The following is a 20,350-nucleotide window of genomic DNA, read 5'->3' as shown; positions in this document are numbered from 1 at the left end:
TAACCTCTGTTTACTATAATCCAAACATTCCCAGCTTGCACTACTACATTCCTTGGGAATTGAGGTGAGGTGGAACATAGTTATGGAAGAGTACAAAGGAAGGCAGCTCACATGATGATCAGAAAGGAGAGAGAGAGAGAGAGAGAGAGAGAGAGAGAGAGAGAGAGAGAGAGAGACCCCACTCAATAGATACAAAATATATACCCCAATGACCCACCTCCTCCAGCCATATGCTACCTGCCTTCAGTTTCCACTCAATTAATCCCATCCGAGTTAACCAGTCATTTCTCCTCTAAATCTTCTTGCATTGTCCCACACATGAGCTTTTGGGGAACACCTCACATCCAAACCATAACATAAAGCTTCACTCTACTCCACATCTTTAGCAGTTGTTATCTTTATAGTCTTTTTGGTAATAACTATCTAACTTGGATGAGATGCTTTATCATTGTGGTTTTGATTGGCATTTCCCTGATGATTAGAAATGCTGAGCAGTTTTTCATATATCTATCGGCTATTTATAGGTCTGCTTTTAAAAATAGTCTATTTAGACATATTTGGTCTTTAGTTTTGCTTTTTGCTATTGAGTTAATTCCACATTCTAAATATTAACCACTTGCCAAATATTTATCTTGTACATATTTTTCTTATTACATAGGTTGTCTATTTACCCTATTGATTATTGCCTTTGCTGTGTAAAAGCTTCTTCATTTTATGTAAACCCATTTGTCAATTTTTGCTTTTATTTCCTGTGCTTTTGGGGTCTTTTCCTAAAAATCCTTGCCCATTCTAATATACTGAAGACTTTCCCTTTTTTTCTAGTAGTTTCATGCATTTAGGTCTTTAAATCGTTTATACATTTTGAGTTGATTTTTATAGCTGATAAGAGGTAAGAGTCTAGGTTCATTCTTCTGCATATGGATATCCAATTTTCTCACCACGTTTTCTGAAAACACAGTCCTTTCTCTAATGCATGTTTTTCATATCTTTGTCAAAAGTTGGCAGTAAACATGTAAGTGTATTCTAGGCTTTTTATTCTTTTTCATTTGTTTGTTTTTCAATCAATACTATAGCTTTAATTACTATAGCTTTGTAGTGTACTTAGAAGTGAAAGTAGTTTAATGCTTTGTTCTTTTTGCCCAACATTGGGACATTTGGAAATATGCTGTGCTTCCATATAAACTTAGGATTGCCTTTTTAGTTCTATGGTATTTGGATATGTTTTCATAGATTGCTTTGGGTAGTATGTACATTTTAACAACATCGATTTTTCTAATTCATGAACTTACAATGTATTCTCACTTATTTTTCTGAACCTTTGCAATTTCTATTGCATAATTAATATTATGTTTCATCATTTTAATCATAGAGATCTATCACTTCTTTGGTTAACTTGATTCCTAGGTATTTCTGTAGCTATTGTCTTGGCATTGCTTTCTTGATTTCTAATTCAGATAATTTGCTATCGGCATATTGCAATATTGCCAAATTTTGTGTTTTGATTGTGTACTCTGCAACTTCACTGAATTAGATCATTAGTTAGAATTGCTTTTCGTGGAATCTTTGGGACAGTTCTGTCAGATCATGTCATTTGTAGACAATAATGATTTGATTTCTTCACTTTGTTCACCCTTTATTTATTCTCTTACATGATTGTTCTGACTAGAACTTGCAGTATAACATGAAATAAAACTTGTAAAATGGCATCCTTGCCTTGGTCTATATCTTAGAAATATTTCATTTTTTCCTTATATGGTACAGTGTTAGTTGTTAGTCTGTTATATACAGCCTTTATTATCTTTAAGTACATTTTTCTATAGCTAATTTGTTCGGAATTTTTATTATATAAAGAAATGTTGAATTTTATCAAATGCTTTTTCTGCACTTGAGAGGTGATCATATGTCTTTTTTCCTTTATTTTATTGATGTATATTTATTGATTTGGCTATATTGAACTGTGCATATTGATTTGAGTATATTGGTTTTGGTATGTTGGATTACTATTTACATTTGTTTCAACAATTTTTTAAAATTTTTCTTCTTGATTCTCCTTGACCCATTGGTTGTTCTAGAATGAAGTATTTCCATTTATTTTTGTAGTTTACCATTTTTTTCTTGTTATTTGTTTCTAGTTTTATTGCATGGTAATTGGAAAAGATACTTGGTATGATTTCAATTTTTAAAATTTTTTGAGACTTGTTTTATGATATACCATATGATTTATAGTGGAGAATGGTCTATATTCACTTGCAAAGAGTCTGTATTTGAAGTTGTTGGATGAAATGTTCCATAGATGTCTGTTGGGTCCATTTGGTCTTGGGTGCAATTTAACTCATTTTTTTCTTCACTGATTATCTGTCTGGATGAACTGTCTATTGTTGAGAGTGAGATGTTAAGCATATACTACTATTATTCTATTTGAGTCTCTCCCTCTACATCTATTGATATTTACCTTATATATCTGGATTCACTCATATTGGAGGCAAATGAATTTAGAGTTATTATTTCCTTTATTGAATTGATTCCTCTATCGTTGTAAAATGATTTTCTCTTTTTATTCTTTTATGTAAAACCTATTTTATCTGATGTAAGTACAGCTACTCCTGCTTTCATTTCCCATTTGGCATGTAATATTTTCTTCTGTGTCTTTACCTTCAGTCTATATGTGTGTTCTCAGAGATAATTTCTTGTAAACAACACATACTTGAGTCTTTTATCCTTCTACTACTTCTCCTCCTTCTTCTTGACTTTGTTTTATCTTATCTGTCATTTGCTGTCTTTCAATTGTCCAATCGAGTCCATTTACATTTAGGATAACAATTGGTTAGATAAAGTCTTATTAAAATGATTTTACAACTTGATTTCTAATTTTATTATACTTCCTTTCCTTCTCCCCTTTTTAGTCTTCCTTCTCATTTAAGTGAATTACTCTAGTCAGGTGTTTAGTTTGCTTGTTTATAATTTTTTGTTTGTCTAATACAGATTTTTGCCTTGCTTTTAACCATGAGGTTTATGCTAAATATATTTTGATTACAGCAAGCTATTTTGAAATGAGAGCAACTTACCATGATTGTAAAGTTAAGAAAGGAAACAAAAGAAAAATTGTACAAATAAAAATCTCCACATTTTTGCTCCATTCCTTCTACATTCTGAACTTTTGATGTCCCATTTTACATCTTTCTATGTTGCTTAATACTTAATATATTAATGCAGTTATTATTGTTAAATGTTTTGCATTTTAGTCTTAGTACTAAGGATATAAATATTTAATATGCCATGTTTAAAATAATATAACATTATGAATTTGTCCATATAATTATTTTTACACATGAGTTCTATATCTTCCTATTTTTTCTTACTCATTAATATCTCTTTTACTTTGAGAAACACTTTTTGACATTTCTTGAAGGATATATCTGATGGTCATACATTGTCTCAGATTTTTGGAAATTTTTTTCCTCTCTCTTTCATTTCTAAAGGATAGCTTTGGTAGGTATCGAGAGGATAGTTTCTTAAAGTATCTGAAGAGTGTTTTTTGTTTTCCTTTTAGTACTGTAAAAATTTCATTCCACTTTCTCCTGTCCTACAAGGTTTCTGCTGAGAATTATACTATCAGATAAATTGGGACACACTTGTCTGTTATTTATTTTCTTTTGCTGATTTGAGAATATTCTCTTTAACTACAAAACCTTTGAGAGCTTGATTATAATATATCTTGTGTATATCTGGTTGAATTAAATCTGATGTATGGTTTTTGACCATTCCATACCTGAATAACTGTATCTTTCTCTAGGTTTGAGTAGTATTTATTATATCTTTAAGTAAGTTTTCTTCACTTTTGACATTCTCAAGTCTTGCTTGAATTCCAATAAACCTAATATTTTCTCTTTTAATCATGTCCCAAACTTTTCAGAAGCTTCATTTTCTCATAATTCTTTTTCTTCTATTCCTACTGTCTATTCAAATAGCCTATGTTCAAGCTCACTAACTCTTCTGCTTGACCTATACTGCTCTTGATGTCTTCTATGTTTTTAATTTCATTTAATTTAGCTTTCAGCTCAAGAATTTATTTTGTTTGTTCCAATCTCTCCTTAAGTTTCTGTCAGCGTACTGGATCATGTATTTGTGTTTTCTTGAGGTTCATTAAGTTTCCTTAAAACAGATGTTTTAAATTCTCCACCTGAGGGCTGGGGACATAGCTCAGTTGGTAGAGTGCTTGCCTTGCATACACAAGGCCCTGGATTCAATCCCCAGCACCACACATACACACACACACACACACACACACACACACACAAAATTCTCCACCTGAGCATTCATCCATATTGGGAGCTATATATGGCCAGATTCTCTGCTTTATTTTGACCTGTACGTTAGGTCATATTTCCCTGGAACTTTTTGATGCTTCTTTGTGTGTGACATGATCTATGCATTGAAGGATTAGATATTTATTCCAATTTTATTAATATGGCTGTGTTTGTGTCCATCTTTCCAGAGTTTCTAACCAGTGTTTATGCTTGAGTCAACAGTCACTTCTCCTGTTTGAACACTAGATGGCAACCGAAGTCCAAGTTTGCCAAGAGCCCATTGTTATTGTGATGTAGCTGTTTTAGGGCAATCCAACCTGGTATTGTCCTAAATTTGCAGTTGATGTGTTGTTTAGCATAAATTTGGGGAATATCTCAAAATGATAATCCATCACTACAACCCTTTCCCTGGAGTCAAGGTAGGCCCAAATGCATTGTCCATAGTCACTACGAGCCTGTGGTCAGGCACTATAAAGTTCTGATAGCTCTGGGCTCCTATTTCATGAGTGGTCACCCATTTCCCTTTTCCTCTCTCAATTATTCTCTCTGTATTGTGCTGCCTGGGTTTAGGTAGGAATGTGGTGGTCAGTCCAGTGGCCCTCCATACCTCAAAACTTGATTCCACCTTTAGTCAATAGCCTGCCAATACCCCCACGTCAATAGGGCAGAAAGGACCAAGGACCATACAAATATGAATGCCAACTGCTGTGGAGGACTCATGGCCCCAAGACTGTTGCAACCAGTCACAGGTAAATTCTGGCTGTAATAAAACTCCAATAAACTAAAATATTCATATAGCTGGCATAGAGCTGTTCTAGGCTCTATCCATAGGCACTGACTTGGGCATATAGCTATTAGGATCTTGATAGTGTTTGATTTTATTATTCTGACACTGAATTTCAAGTCAAAGTCCTGTCTAATTTTCCAAAATGGATCTCATTTGACATAATCTTGGGCACTATATGCTGCCCAAGGTTGAAGGGGTGCTGAGGAAGGCAGTTTCTATGCCATCAAGGCTGATGCTAAGCTGGATCTTACATAAATCTCACTAAAGTAGGGACCTACCCTGTCTTGTAGAGGGGCATGACTCGGGCCTATGCCAAGGATAATAACCTGATGTAGGTTGAAACAGGACACTATTCTACCAGGGCACAAGTTTCATAGGTTTCTGAATGATGTTGGGGTAGTTCTAGGGTTTTTATTTTTTAGCTCTGGGTTGAACATAGGGACCTTTGGTTTTCTTTCAGTATAGCTTTCACTGAAGTCACTATTAATACATCTCCAATAAATAATTAAACAAAATCTTAAAATATATATTTTATGTTGCAGAATGAGCAAAATAAAAATTAGAGCATAAATGAATGCAACAAGGAGTTTAAAAAAAAGAGAAAGTCAACAAAATGAAGAATTGATTTTTTGAAAAACAACAAAATTAGTAAAACTTTAGATAGATAAATTTTAAAAAAAAGATGACTCAAATAATAAAAATTTGAAGTGAAATAGAGATGCTACAATGGATTGATTCCACAGATATAAAAGGCTTGTGAATAATTGTCTTACCAAAAAAATGGGCAGCATACAAGAATTAGATAAATTTCTAGAAACATAAAAATCTACCAATCTGGATCATGAAGAAAAAAAACATTTGGAAATACCTGTAACTATTAAAAAGAAGAGTTGGTAATCAAAAAACCTTCCAAAGAAAATCCCAGGACAAGATGACTTTGTTGGAGAATTCTATCAAATATTTAATTATGAATTAACAATAATCCATCTATAACATTTCAAAAAATTTAAGGGGGAACACTTAAATTCATAATATTTTATTACCCTTACAAAAAATCATATGACCACACTACAAAAAAACTAGAATAATATTTCTGATGAATATTGGTAGAAAGACTATCCACAATATGCTAAATAAATCAAATTCAATAACATATTAAAAAATAAACCAAATTCAATAACATATTAAAAAGATTATACACCATAAACATTTGAGATTGATTACTGTAATGCAAAAATGGTTCAACATATAAAAATAAATCAGTGTAATAATCACATTAACAATATAAAGGAAGAAAAAGCCAAAGATCATGTCCGTTGGTTAAGGAAAAATTTTGAAAATATTAAATGAAGAATAGAAGGTAATTGCCTCGACAGAATAATAACCATGAAAGAAAAGCCCACAGCTAACATACTCAGTGTGAAAAACAGAAATAATTTCCTCTGAAAGTTTGAGCCAAAGATATCAAGCAAAAAAAGAAATAAAAGGCATATGAGCTGGAAAGGAAGAAGCAAAATTATCTTCATTCACAGATAACATGATCTTCTATGTAGAAAAATCTAAGGATTGCACACATATACATACAAACTGTTCAGTAAACAAACTTAGCAATGTTGCAAAAGGTAAATGACACAAAACATCTTGTAATTTTATTTGTGAAAAAAATCACAAAACACTGACATGAGAAATTGAAGAAGTTCCATATACTGGAAAGATGTCTATATTTATGGAATGAAACAACATTATAGAAATCCTCTAACAAAGCACAGGGCAAATATCTTAGGGCATTATTTCTTCCACAGGCATCAAAGTAAAAATAGTGCAATAAATCCAAATTAAAAACTTCCATGTAGTAAACATTAATCAGAGTAGAGAAATAATCTAAAAATGGGAGAAAATATTTGCAAACCATATCTTGATAACAATAATATCCAAAATACATAAAGAACTCCTTGGGCAAAGGACTTGAATAGATACATCTCAAAAAGAGAATATATAGCTCTTCCACAGGAGGCCTACACCCTGCTGCTCTGCTGCCACCATGTCTCTAGTGATTACTGAAAAGTTCCAGCACATTTTGCGAGTACTCAACACAAACATCTATGGGCAGTGGAAAATAGCCTTTGCCATCACTGCCATTAAGGGTGTGGGCGAAGGTATGCTCGTGTGGTGCTGAGGAATGCAGACATTGACCTCACCAAGAGGGCAGGAGAACTCACTGAAGATGAGGTTGAACATGTGACCACCATTATGCAGAATCCACGACAGTACAAGATCCCAGACTGGTTCTTGAACAAACAGAGGGATAGAAAGGATGGAAAATACAGCCAGGTTCTGGCCAATGGTTTAGACAATAAACTCCGGAAGGACCTGGAGCAACTGAAGAAGATTAGGGCCAACAGGGGACTGCGCTACTTCTGGGGACTTCGTGTCCAGGCCAGCACACTAAGACCACTGCGCCCAGCGGCCGCACTATGGGTGTATCTAAGAAGAAATGAGTCTGTAGGCCCTTTCTGTTAATAAATAGTTTATATACCGATGGCAAAAAAAGAAGATATATAAATGGTCAAAAAGCATATGAAAAGGTGGTCAACATCATTAATCATCAGGGAAATGCAAACCAAAACCAAAATGAGATATTACCTCACACCCAATAGGATGGAAGCTATCAAAACAACAAAATGATAATATGAAGGTAGTAAGTATTAGAAACAATGTGGGAAACTGGAGCCCTGCTTATAGTTGGTGCAATTGTAAAATGGCTCAATCACTACACAAAAGCAATGTGAAAGATCTTCAAAAAATTAAAAGAAAATTACCAAATGATCTAATAATGATAGGCCATAGAATTTTCTTAATCCTCTAAAAAGAAGGAAATACTGTCACATGCTATAACATGCTCAAAAATTGAGCCTGTTTTTCTAAGTAAAACAAGCCAGTCACAAAATACATCCTACGTGATTCCATTTATATGAAGTATTTAATGCAGCCAAACTTTTAGAAAGAGGAGTAGAACAATGGTTGCCAGGGACTAGAGTAGGGGAAAAGGGAGTTGTTAAATGGATATAGATTTAATTTTGCAAGACAAAAAGTTCTAGATCCTGTTGTAAACAGTGTGCATATTTTTAACACTACTGTACTGTACACTTAAAAGTGGTTAAGATGTTGTGGGTTCTTTTGTCATAAAAAAGCACATGAGAAATTAGTTGTAAGGTTTTCATAATAAGTACTAGTTTTAATTATATCTCAAGCAGTAAAATATATAAATGTATATTTTAAATGTACTTAATTTTAGATACTGTGCATATCAGTCACTTTTGCTTACATTTCTAAAATGTTTATTACTAATTAAATATATATGCTTTGTTATAAGCTATGGTATCTACTCAACAAACATTTTATGTAACAATCTGAAAGGAAAAGGAAAAAAATGGCTTACCTTTCGTGCAAGCTGTGATTCTTAGGGGCCCTAAGTAGTGGTGCTCCCATTACATAACCCACACCATATCCCAATGTTGATGAAGCATCCCCGAAACCTAGAAAATGAATACTTAATATGAAGCAACTTTACAAACCAGCTTTGTCATGAGATAATAAGAATGACCTAAATGGATTACTTCTGTAGTTTTTTTTTAAATAACATTCTGTGTTAGTCCAGAGAAACAGACTAATAAAAGATATTTTTATATATAGGAGGGTAGAAGAGAGAAAGATAAAAGAGAGAAAAAAGAAAGAGATTTTAAAGAATTGGCTTATATAATTATAGGACTGAGCAAGTGACAAATTTGTAGAGTAGGCCAACATGCTGCAAATTCAAGTGAGAGTTGACATGGCAGTCTTGAGGTAGAATATCTTCTTCCTCAGGAAACTTCAGTATTTACTGTTACAGAATTAAATTGATTGGGTCAGTCCTCTCCACATCATGGAGCTTATCTGTTTTATTCAAAGTCTACAGATTATAACATCAATCACATCTAAATCAATATTATCATAGAAACATTTAAACTAATGTTTGAGCAAACAACAAGGTGTCATAACCTAGACAAGTTGGCACAAAAAAGTGACCATTACACATATCATCCAATCAAGTATTAGAGACACTCAGGTAACTTAATTATATAATTCATTATATCTAACATAATATATTTAATATAACACAAACATATTTATATTGAATATAAACATAAATTTAGTATATTTCCCTTAATAAAGTTCTATAGGAAGACAATACTTTATACCATCACCTTTGTATACTTCACCTTAGCTGCCAGGGTGGAAGGAAGTAGAAATACAGTAGGCTTGTTGCTACATTACAAAGGAATGTATTTTAGTTGCTATTCAATATAATTAAAAATAAAGCTAAAATATTTGCTGCCACTCTTAACATTAGTAAATTATTGCAAATATTTTTGGTGAAAGTAGATATAAATATGAATATGTTCTACTTTAGTTTATTAGCATATTTAATAATTTATACACTTTTTTGTCTCTCGTGGAAAATCATTATTCCACTGCAAAATACTACTTAGTCACCTTCACATAAAGTATATAAAAATAATTTTGTATTTTTCCTTAAAAATGATATTAAGATAACCCTGTAAAAATAGATGATCTAAGCAGGATCAGAATCTATTTCATTATAAAAATGGATAAATTTTCCTGTGAAATATCTAGGGTTACATAGAAGCCTGGAATGCTATAAATAGGGTTGACTATATGATGTTCTATTAAATGGCATATCATTTGTCTCCTATGATGAACATGATTATGTTTTTAAATTACCTTAAAAATATCAAAAGACCTAAAAGTGATTTTTGTTAAAAGAACTTAATACAACGATTATTTTCAGCACCACAATGAATCTGGTGCTAAAGAGGCACCTAATAATGTCCTCTTCTCATTATGAACATAAGGCAACAGCTTCCCATCTGTATCCCCAAAGTTTAAAAGTAACAACTAATCAGGCAATTTAATCCAATGTTTTTTAGACTTTTTTCCTTGGAGAAATGAACATCAGCCTGTATAGACTGAACTGAAAAGACAGACAATAGATGGATAAATAACAGTTTTTATTATTTTAAAAGTATGCAGTTTTCCATTTTTCTATATATTTTCAATGACATTCAGATGACTTGTCTAGAATTTCAAATCTCAAGTCACTCTTCAGAATTAAGTGTTTCAGTGTGGAATTTTTTGTTTTGGTTTGGTTTTTGTAGTGCTGGGAATCAAACCCAGGGCCTCATGCATGGTAGGCAAGTGCTCTACCCACTAAAGTACATTCCCAGCTTTCAGTGTAATTTTGAAAATAAGCATACAAGTTAACACTTAACATATATAATGTTATAACAGGGCCAATAGATAGTATTTTTATATGAGTTAAAATATATATTTTAAACTGCAGAAAGTAAATGGGCCAATAATATTAGAATCAGGGGAACTTGCCTAAATAGAAGCCAGAGGAGTGCAAAGGAACACTGTCGTCAAGGAAGGTAATTCCAAGGATATAAAGAGGCATTCCTGCTATTCCCAGCACAATCTTCCCGAAGGTGGAGAAATATACATATTTTGATTGGAATGATTCGGATCTGGTGCAAACATCGAGAATCTTCATTGGATTGCAAATATCTTTTGAAAAAGACAATTGTATTTTGTTAAATGAATTCAAAAGTTAAATATACAAGAAATATGAAATATTCTTTATCAAACATTTTTCTTCTACAATCTGTTGCCACCATTATGCTTTTATCTTTTAGATATACTTTATTTGTATTGAATGTATTCCTATGATTAATCATATTCTCAGAAAAACGCTATAATAAAAGAAAATTTGTGGGAATGCCAGAAGAGATGAACATATTGTAAACCAGAATTTAAATGTTCACACATGATTGTATTCACACAATTATATGTGCCTAGGCATTTTTATACATATACATTTATACACAATATAACAAATATTACAGTCATTTTCCTATTAATTTTGCATCCTGTTCCACAAGATGCAAACTTCTAATTTTCTGAATCATTAAAGCTTACTTTCTGAGTTCAGTTCTATATTCATTTCTTTAGTGATCTTTATATTAAATTTGTCATTCTGATAAAATAATGTCCCATTTTAGACCAACTAACTTCCGTTCAGAACATAGGATCATAAGGACAGAATATAACATGATAAAAATTTCTTGTTGCTAGAGTTATTATAATAAGGTCATTCATCCATAAGATTTAAAGATCCTTTGGTTCACAGGATAGTTCTTATAATTTTTTAAAATTCATTAGGTTATAAAAAATGCTAAATAAATTTTTGTGTGATTTCATTTGTTATTTTACTTTGGTCAAGTTAGGCAATCGTTACTAAATCATATTATTATGGTTGAAATTTAACAAATACTTTCAAAATATTTTGAAAAACCTAGTGAAAAACCTAGTGAAGTACAGATTGCAATATGGTATAACATCACCTTTTCATCTGACTTAGTTTCCATGGAATGATATTCGACTCCATAGCAAATGGGAAAAGGCTCTAGGATTGTGATGAAAATGTTGATGGTTCATTTTATACAGACAAATTGACTTGCAGTAATAACAGTATTAGTTTGGAATATTTGCAACACGCTTTTTAATTTCTCGAACTCCTGTTGTTTATGGAAACCTACCTGCCTTAGGATGCTCATTTTAAAAGTCAAATCTAAGTAAAAACTTTTCATAATTGGATTTTCAAGCATCTATACTCTAATCATCCCTGTCTTCCCAGCTCACTTATTTTTGCAACCTTATTTCTGTAGTCCTTAAAACTCATCAGGACTGGTAATCTATTGACCCTGCTCCTTTTCACTAGCCCAGTGTCACATTCCTTCTATCATAATCATCTCAATCTCTGTAGTCCTTTGCTATCTTTTACATCATGCAATCCCTTAGTAAAATTGCAACCCTGGTCAAATTACTTTTTTCCTTACTCTATATTTTCATTTTGAAATTGGTCATGACTGGAGAAACACACACATCCATTAGAAATCCCACACTGAATTCATGATAAATAAATTCAAGGAGGTCCTTCAGGTTCCTGATAATCATAAAATCTGTCCCTGCCTTCTCCTAGAAAATTCAACTTGTTCATTTCCCTTCTCCTAGGGTTCATACTCCCGAGCTTCCTGTTGACCAATAGAAAGAAGCTAATCTTTTAATGACATTCATCATATTAAAATAAATAAATAAACAAACATAAAAACTCTATTTAGGACTATAAACTATATGGCTATGGCAAATAGCAAGCAAAAGAGAATTTCAAATAGGAAGGAATAATCAATATTATGAAATGCTGATGAAAGTTCAAATCAAAACACATAAAATTTCATTATATTAAATAGCATGAATTACGTTTGTGAAAATAATTCTGTTGCAGCATTTAGAGTGGAAGCCATGTTAAAGTGGACTGAAGAAAGAATGGGAGATTAAATCAGAGAGCAAGTACATTTCTTTCAGAAGACTCACCTGTGAAAATCAGGAGGTTGAGAAAAGTGATGAAAAAGAGAACTACCAGTTATGTCTATTATTGCTGATATTGTTTAATACTAGGAAGAAACTTCAACAAATTACAGTGCCAATGAGTGGGATGATTGAGAAGAAAAATTTGCAGAAAAGAGGGGAAGGAGATCACTAAGAGGAATAGCACAGAATGGTTAGCAGAAGTCATACCTTTACTCCATAGGAAAGAAGAAGTAAAGAATATCAACCAATGAATACATGTGGAATTATAAACCCTCTGAAAATAAATTAAGGCAATTTTCCTTTATGAAAGTGTACTTTCCATCCAACACGGAACATCAGAGCTAAGTGAGGAAAGTCTAAACTGCTTGTGAATTATGGAACACAGTGGACTAAAATACAAAAACTTGTTTTCAGGTTGAGCAGATCCATTTGAGAGCAAAATGAACAACTGAGGTTGACATCAATGAATTTATTGTAGGATTCATAGGTGGCAGTCTAGTTATAGCTAAAGGAAATTTATGTGGTTCAGTGAAAAGGCTTTCCAGCCAGGGACAAAAACAGAAAAATGAAAAAAGAGAGCTTAGGAATTTGATTTAAATGTACATAAAATACTTCTAATATTTCATGTTGAGGAACATAAGACAAGCTACAAATGAAGGGAAATTATAATGAGGATCTGACAAAGAAAGTAAGTGTCACTATCCTGGAGGTCCCAGTGAATTTTGCCTTCAACATAAGAGTAAGTAGGAAGAAGTGGGGGTGTAATATCAGAGAGCTGGATAATACATGCTGAAGAAGTTCTCATAATAGTGACAGTGCACGGATACCAGGGCACATGTGGATGGTCCCTGAAATATAAAGCTTTAGTAACTAAAGATGAGAATGTGGAATAAGTGTTCCCACGAGTTCATGGAGAAAACTCAGTTCTACCTTTTCAAGGATGTGTGAAGTACAATATCTGCATGCTGGTTGAGGCACAGTCTTGGGGATTGGCATGTCATCAGTAGAGATATCTGTGATAGGCATGGTAAGCAGAGCCAGGGAATAGGAAATGCTGGTAAATGGGAGGCACAGCACCAAAGAGGTTCAGACCACTCAAAAGGGAAGAAAAGCAACTAACTCAAGGGTACACAGAGGACAGAGTAGGAGAGATATTCAGACAAGACAAGAAGGATGTGGGAAAGGGACAAAACAAAAGAATACAGAACTCACTGTGTGTGTACGTGAACTAGATATGAACTTAGAGTTAAAAGTTGTTATTTAATAAATAAACTTTCAAATGCAATAAGAAAAATATCTGTTTAGACAGATGCTTGAAAAGAGCACTTCTACAAATAAATTTATTTCTCTTTTATTCAGTTTATTTCAACTTCTGTGGTATCAAGCAGAGTCACCCAGTAAATACATTATGTATTATTATGTGAATTGTATGCATCTAATCACAAGCAAAAACTAAAATATGTTATCTACATGGTATAAACAAGACATAAAAGGAAGAAAGATCATACTGATTTACTGCCATGACTCCTACTGAGTACTGATCAGAATTTTTACTATGTATAAAGCAATTGTTTCCTAAGGTTTTATTCTTCTGAACAGAATAAAAGTTAAAGGAAAGTTAGGAATTAAATGTTTTCCATTCCCTTCTTGCCTTAAGTCATTTTCTCATTTAACCATAAGTCTGTTCTATAAATATAAAAAAGGCATATTTTATATTTCTTATATTGATATAAATAAATTATACCGTATATAACCATATTTATATATTACTTTTGTTGTATTAATATGAACTATTTTTTAATTTAATATGCTACAAACACACATCATAAATATACTATAAAACACTTTGTACATATCACAAGCATTTATACACTTGTACAGTACACAGAGACCTCCTCCTACCTTTTTTCGCTATGTCTTGCTGAACCCAGTTTAAAGTTACCAAAATGGGCAAATGAATTCCATCACATATATAAACCTGTACATGATAAGAAGGAATCTGATACAGTACTGTCATAAAAAATTCAAGGAAACTTCAAATGCCTTTTTCTGGTGGGAATAGTGAAAAGATGGTAGAATAATTTTTTAAAAAAAAAAATGAACAAAGGGCTGGGATTGTGGCTCAGTGGTAGAGCACTCACCTAGCATGTGGGAGGCACTAGGTTCAATCCTCAGCACCACATAAAAAAATAATAATAATAAAGCTTTGTGTTCAACTACAACTAAAACAAACATTTAAAAAAAATAAACAAAGGGAAGAGGCCACCACCTTTCCCGATTCAAGTACTAAGTCAATGAGCAGGTCCCATTTTGAAATGATGAGAGTAACTACAAAAAGCTTAACCTTTCTTTATTTGTGTGTAGGCTTGTTTATATTTGAGCTTGTGTGTGCATTTGCATGTATGTATGTCTGTTGAGGCGAGAAGGAAGAGATTAATTAAACCATATTGTGGAAGACATAAGGAATCATGAAAAATTCTCAAGAGATTCATAGTTATATATATGAAAATTAACAAAAGAGAAATAATCTCATAAAGTAATTATTCCAAATGTTCTTTCCTCTCCTTCCCAAGCCCATTTGTTAATATGAAGGGTATATGATCATGACATATCTGTTCACTAGGAAACTTCAAGTAATTAGTCAATAAACTTAATTATATAAATCAATATCAATGTATCGGTATATAAACAGATAGGCATCATAGACTATTTCGAGTCCCCGAGCCAATGATTTAAATGAATATTGATTTGAGGCACAACAGTATATTTGAAAATATTACCTGAAACTTCTTCCTCTAAATGAAGATTTTCAACACTCAAGTATGGATAAGCAAGTAAAAATGATCCAACTCCTATTAAAAAGGAGGACAGTGCAACCCATCTTGGTCTGTATCCTCTTGCTCCATAATATGCTACAAATATTGCTACCACACAAGAGGAAACATCATAACTGAGTTTCAAGGCTAATTTCTGCATGATTCTCAGAGTGTAGTGCTCTTGAAAACTGTTAGCGCTCACGTCTATAAGACCAAAAATAATACCTAGAATATAAAAAGAAAAATGAAGACAATGATATGCATCTAAGAAACAAAATAGATCACATTATAAACATTTCAAAGCAAACTTAATTTATATTGATTTACCTTTATTTTACACTCTTCTGAATGTTTAAAATCTATAGACATAATTAGTGATTATTTTTCTGGCACTAATTGGTGTTAACTTTTAAGAAATATTTGCTAGCTGCATTTTGAAGTTACTTTTTAACTACCTCTATGAGTAATTTCTTGAAGATTATTCTTATTGTATTATTCAGTAGAACTGATCTTTATTTTAGTGTGTTACATTTCAATTATTAAAACATTTATAAATACCTTAATGAATGTTTATCCACCATCTTGAATTGAAAATGTAATGCTCTCAGAATTGTTGAAACCAAACATAATTCAAATTCATGTACGTCTCTCCCCTCCATAACTGGCTTTCTGCATTTGAAGTTTACCATTTCTGTGTACTTTCACAATGTACTTATTCAATGTAAATAACACAGGGTATTGAAATGGTTCTATACTATGTGTATTTCTATCATTCAGTGTACAAATAATCATGTTAAGTTTTTTAGCCAAAAATAAGTTGATATAGGCAGGAAATGGTTCCAAAAGTAATACATTTATTGGAATGAAAGGGAAAGTGGTTACTAATTAAAACTCAAGATAACCCTGAAAGATTGCTTGAGCACAACCTTATGCTATGATGCTCCTGTTGGAACAACACTCACTACCTTGTTTTTCAGGAAAACAGGAGCCCACATTCTTCCTAATGTTAGGCAAACCAGCTCAGTCACCTCCTGCTTCTGCTGCTCTTGCAGGCCAGAGAGAGACCCCATGAGCACAGTACTGCTGCACAGTGCTCCATTGCTGCTGATGGAATCACATTAACTCCCAAATTTAAATCCAGGAATTTTCAATCATCCAGCATTGCTCCTTTGCTAAAACTGCCAACAGAAGCAGAAAGTACTAGAGGCTTCCCACTGCCCCTTTTTACATCTATTGCCACAATCCCTTCAGTGGCAACATCTAGGTGAAATAAGACAGCTTTCTCTAGGCATGTCGTTTTTACACTCACTCTGCCAGTCCACTGGTAAATAGGAGTGAGTTCATGAGGGGAGTTTATAGCCCCCAGGCAAAAATTTTGCAGAACTTTCCCTTGAGCCTACTTGGGACTCATTTTCACCCTTCACTGCATATTTAAACCTCCATACCAAATAAATAGCAAAATCATCCTGTTTTTGCCTAACATGTTTCAACTATCAGTCATACAAAGATGCTCCCCAAAAAAACACACAACCTAATCAGACACCACATCCATCTCAGGGTAATAATTTTAGTCACAACCCTGAGAAGATTTCTTTGGCCTAAAAACAAAATGACAATGGTAACTTCCAATAATAAAGAGAATATATCAAAGGCTTAACTAAATTTGTGAGGAATTCCACTGCCAAAGAAACCTTAAGACAGACTTTCAGCTACAATTAGTTTAACAGACCAATACCATCAGAAAACATGATAAAAACTTAACTACACCCAGGAAAGGAATTTTCTTCAACTCTCACTGTAGATGGGGCCATGGAGGATAATGGCCAAGACTAGAAATACATCCTGCCAGTAATTGTGACCATCTCTACAGAGGCAGTATTAATTTGCCTTTTAATTCACACACATTCTGTAACTTACACACAAATTTTTAAGGTTGTGTACTTTATATAAAGTATAAACAAAAGAATAAAATGGGAAGGAGCAAAATAAAAAATTGGAATATATACATATGCAAACATATATGTGTACACAAAAATGTATACAGGATATGTTTGTATGTATATGAATAAAAGGAACAAAAAAGAGAAAATGTGTCACGGCTATAATTTTTATTTCACCAAATGGTTATAAGACTGCAGTTGTATTAATAACTTTCTTCTCCCTTTACTCACCCTTTTTTCTACTGCTTGATCCCAAATAACATGAATAGTTTGCTATTTCCAAGCATACACCTTATCCTATGAGACAGCATCTCAAATTTGTTGATTTTGTCTACCAGTTAGGGTGTCTTATGAATCTTCAATTAAGCTATTATAATGATTGAGACAAGAGTTTCTGGTTATTGAGATAAGTTGGAAGGTCAGTGAATTCCATGAGCATGAACCAACTGCTCTACCTCTTTTGCTGTAAACTGAATTCTCAATCAGATGCAAAATGATGGTAAAATATTATCAGAAGATAGATAAGACATTCATTAAGTCAAATTATGGTAATGCTTACAGATCCCTGGTGTCAAAAGCAGAGCTCACATCCAAATAAGATCTGTTTTAGTGAGGACACATTATTGCCCACTCAATAACAAAAGCCGAAATATATAATCAACTTGCCTCCAGGTGTCTGGTTGGTTTCATCAAGGAATGGGGTTATTTCCTAGATTATGCTGATTTGTTCTTGATTGAAGTGGCAAGGCAGGCTTTTGGCAGTGCAAAACCCAACTCAACTTTGGTAATGGTAAAGCCTTGCATTCAGCTCTTACATATCCTCCATGTTTGATGCAAATGTCACTATAGCCAAGAATTTACCAAACAGAAGTAGAATGGCTAGGGAAAGAGGCTGGTTAATAGTCATAGATGTTTATCTACCTCATTATTGAGTGTTCTCTTTAATGGATTTTTTCTTTTATGTTCTTTTCTCCTTTTTTTTTTTTTTTTTTTTAGTAGTAGCAGGGATCAAACCAAAGGGCACTTAAACACTGAGCCATATCCCCAGCTCTTTTAATTTTTTGTTTTTTAAATTTTGAGGCAGGGTCTTACTAGGTTGTTTACAGCATCATTAAATTGCTGCCTCCAAACCTGCAATCCTCCTGACTCAGCCTCCGGAGATGCTGGGATTACAGGTGGGCACCACCACCCACACCAGCCCTAATGGAATTTTTTTCTTGATATTTAAACAGGACAATTCTGTCCATTTGGAGACATGCATCACTTATTCAGCATTCTACTCATCAAAATATTCAAACTCACAGGGAATGGTCAGTATGGTATCTAGACAATGTGAGTTCTTCCTCAACATAGAAATATTTTCTGTTTTTTTTAAAGAGAGAGTGAGAGAAGAGAGAGAGAGAGAATTTTTTTTAATATTTATTTTTTAGTTCTCGGCGGACACAACATCTTTGTTGGTATGTGGTGCTGAGGATCGAACCCGGGCTGCACGCATGCCAGACGAGCGCGCTACCGCCTGAGCCACATTCCCAGCCCCAACATAGAAATATTTTCAAAGCACAATTAAGAGATTTCTAAAATAAATGTCAGATGCCATTCAAGCATTTATTGTTTAATTTGTTTCATTCCTTTCTTGATTTTGGAGGGATGAATTTTAAAATAATCCCATTTTTAAGTGTTGTTTTTGGTAATTACAATTGAACAAAAGCTTCTAATATTTAAAATATAAAGTTTTCGGGGACCCAACATGGCGGCTAGTGAGGAGGCAGCACTTTCAATGCCTCCACGGTAACGGGATCAGAGAGACTCATCAATACACCTACATGCGTCCTGCTGAGAAACTTCAAGCAAAATTCCGCTGAAAGGAGACCTGCCTGGAACTAGTAAGTTTAATTGGAGGAGTCAGCTTGTCCCAGACGACTGAATCTCGGCAACGCAGAGCAGGGGCACAGTCCCGCTGGCTGCCGCCAAATGGCTGCAGCCCACACGTTGCACTGAACATAGGAGCGGGCGCTGCCTGCCTGGGCCGCTGCCAGCCCAGCTCTGGGAACCGCCGCCAGCCCCCGCCAAGCGGCCGCGGCCCACACATTGCAGTGAACTTGGGAACAGGCGCCGCCTGCCTGGGCCCACGCCGGCCCGGTTCTGTGAACCGCCGCCGGCATCCGCCGGACAGCCACTGCCCACACGTTGCAGCGAACCTGGGAGCAGGCGCTGCCTGCCTGGGCCCCCGCCGGCCCGGCGCTGTAAGCCGCCGTCGGCAGCTGCCGGATGGCCATAGCCCACACGTTGCAGTGAGCTTGGGAGCGGGCGCTGCCTGCCTGGGCCCACGCCGGCCTGGCTCTGTGAACCAGCGACGGCCGCCGCCCACACGTTGCAGTGAACTTAGGAACAGGCGCTGCCTGCCTGGGCCCACGCTGGCCCGGCTCTGTGAACCACCGCCGGCCGCTGCCCACACGTTGAAGCGAGCTTAGGAGCAGGAGCTGCCTGCTTGGGCCCCCGCCGGCCCGGCTCTGTGAACTGCCGCCGGCCGCTGCCCACACATTGCAGCGATCTTGGGAGCGGGCGCTGCCTGCCTGGGCCCACGCCGGCCCGACTCTGTGAACCGCCACCGGCAGCTGTCCACACGTTGCAGCGAACTTAGGAACGGGCGCTGCCTGCCTGGGCCCACGCCGGCCCGGCTCTGTGAACTGCCGCCGGCCGCTGCCCACACGTTGAAGCGAGCTTAGGAGCAGGAGCTGCCTGCTTAGGCCCCCGCCGGCCCAGCTCTGTGAACCGCCGCAGGCCGCTGCCCACACGTTGCAGCGAACTTGGGAACGGGCGCTGCCTGCCTGGGCCCACGCCGGCCCGGCTCTGTGAACCGCCACTGGCAGCTGCTCACACCTTGCAGCGAACTTGGGAACGGGCGCTGCCTGCCTGGGCTCATGCCGGCCCGGCTCTGTGAACCGCCACCGGCCGCCGCCGGACGGCCGCAGCCCACACGTTGCAGCAAGCTTAGGAGTGGGCGCTGCCTGC

The 20,350-nt window shown here is 35.3% G+C and overlaps 1 pseudogene across 1 annotated transcript; it reads left to right on the top strand.

Moving 5' to 3' along the window:
- The first annotated feature begins 7,135 nt into the window (after window positions 1–7,135).
- On the top strand, window positions 7,136–7,592 carry LOC308657006 (small ribosomal subunit protein uS13-like; annotated as a pseudogene). Its single transcript has one exon. The product of its transcript is annotated as a small ribosomal subunit protein uS13-like (transcript).
- Window positions 7,593–20,350: the final 12,758 nt, after the last annotated feature.

The sequence above is a fragment of the Spermophilus citellus genome, assembly GCF_964194105.1.
Source record: "Spermophilus citellus genome assembly, chromosome: 1".
Taxonomy (NCBI): domain Eukaryota; kingdom Metazoa; phylum Chordata; class Mammalia; order Rodentia; family Sciuridae; genus Spermophilus; species Spermophilus citellus.
Note: the sequence above shows the minus strand (reverse complement) of the source record. Positions and strands in the feature narration are given on the sequence as shown.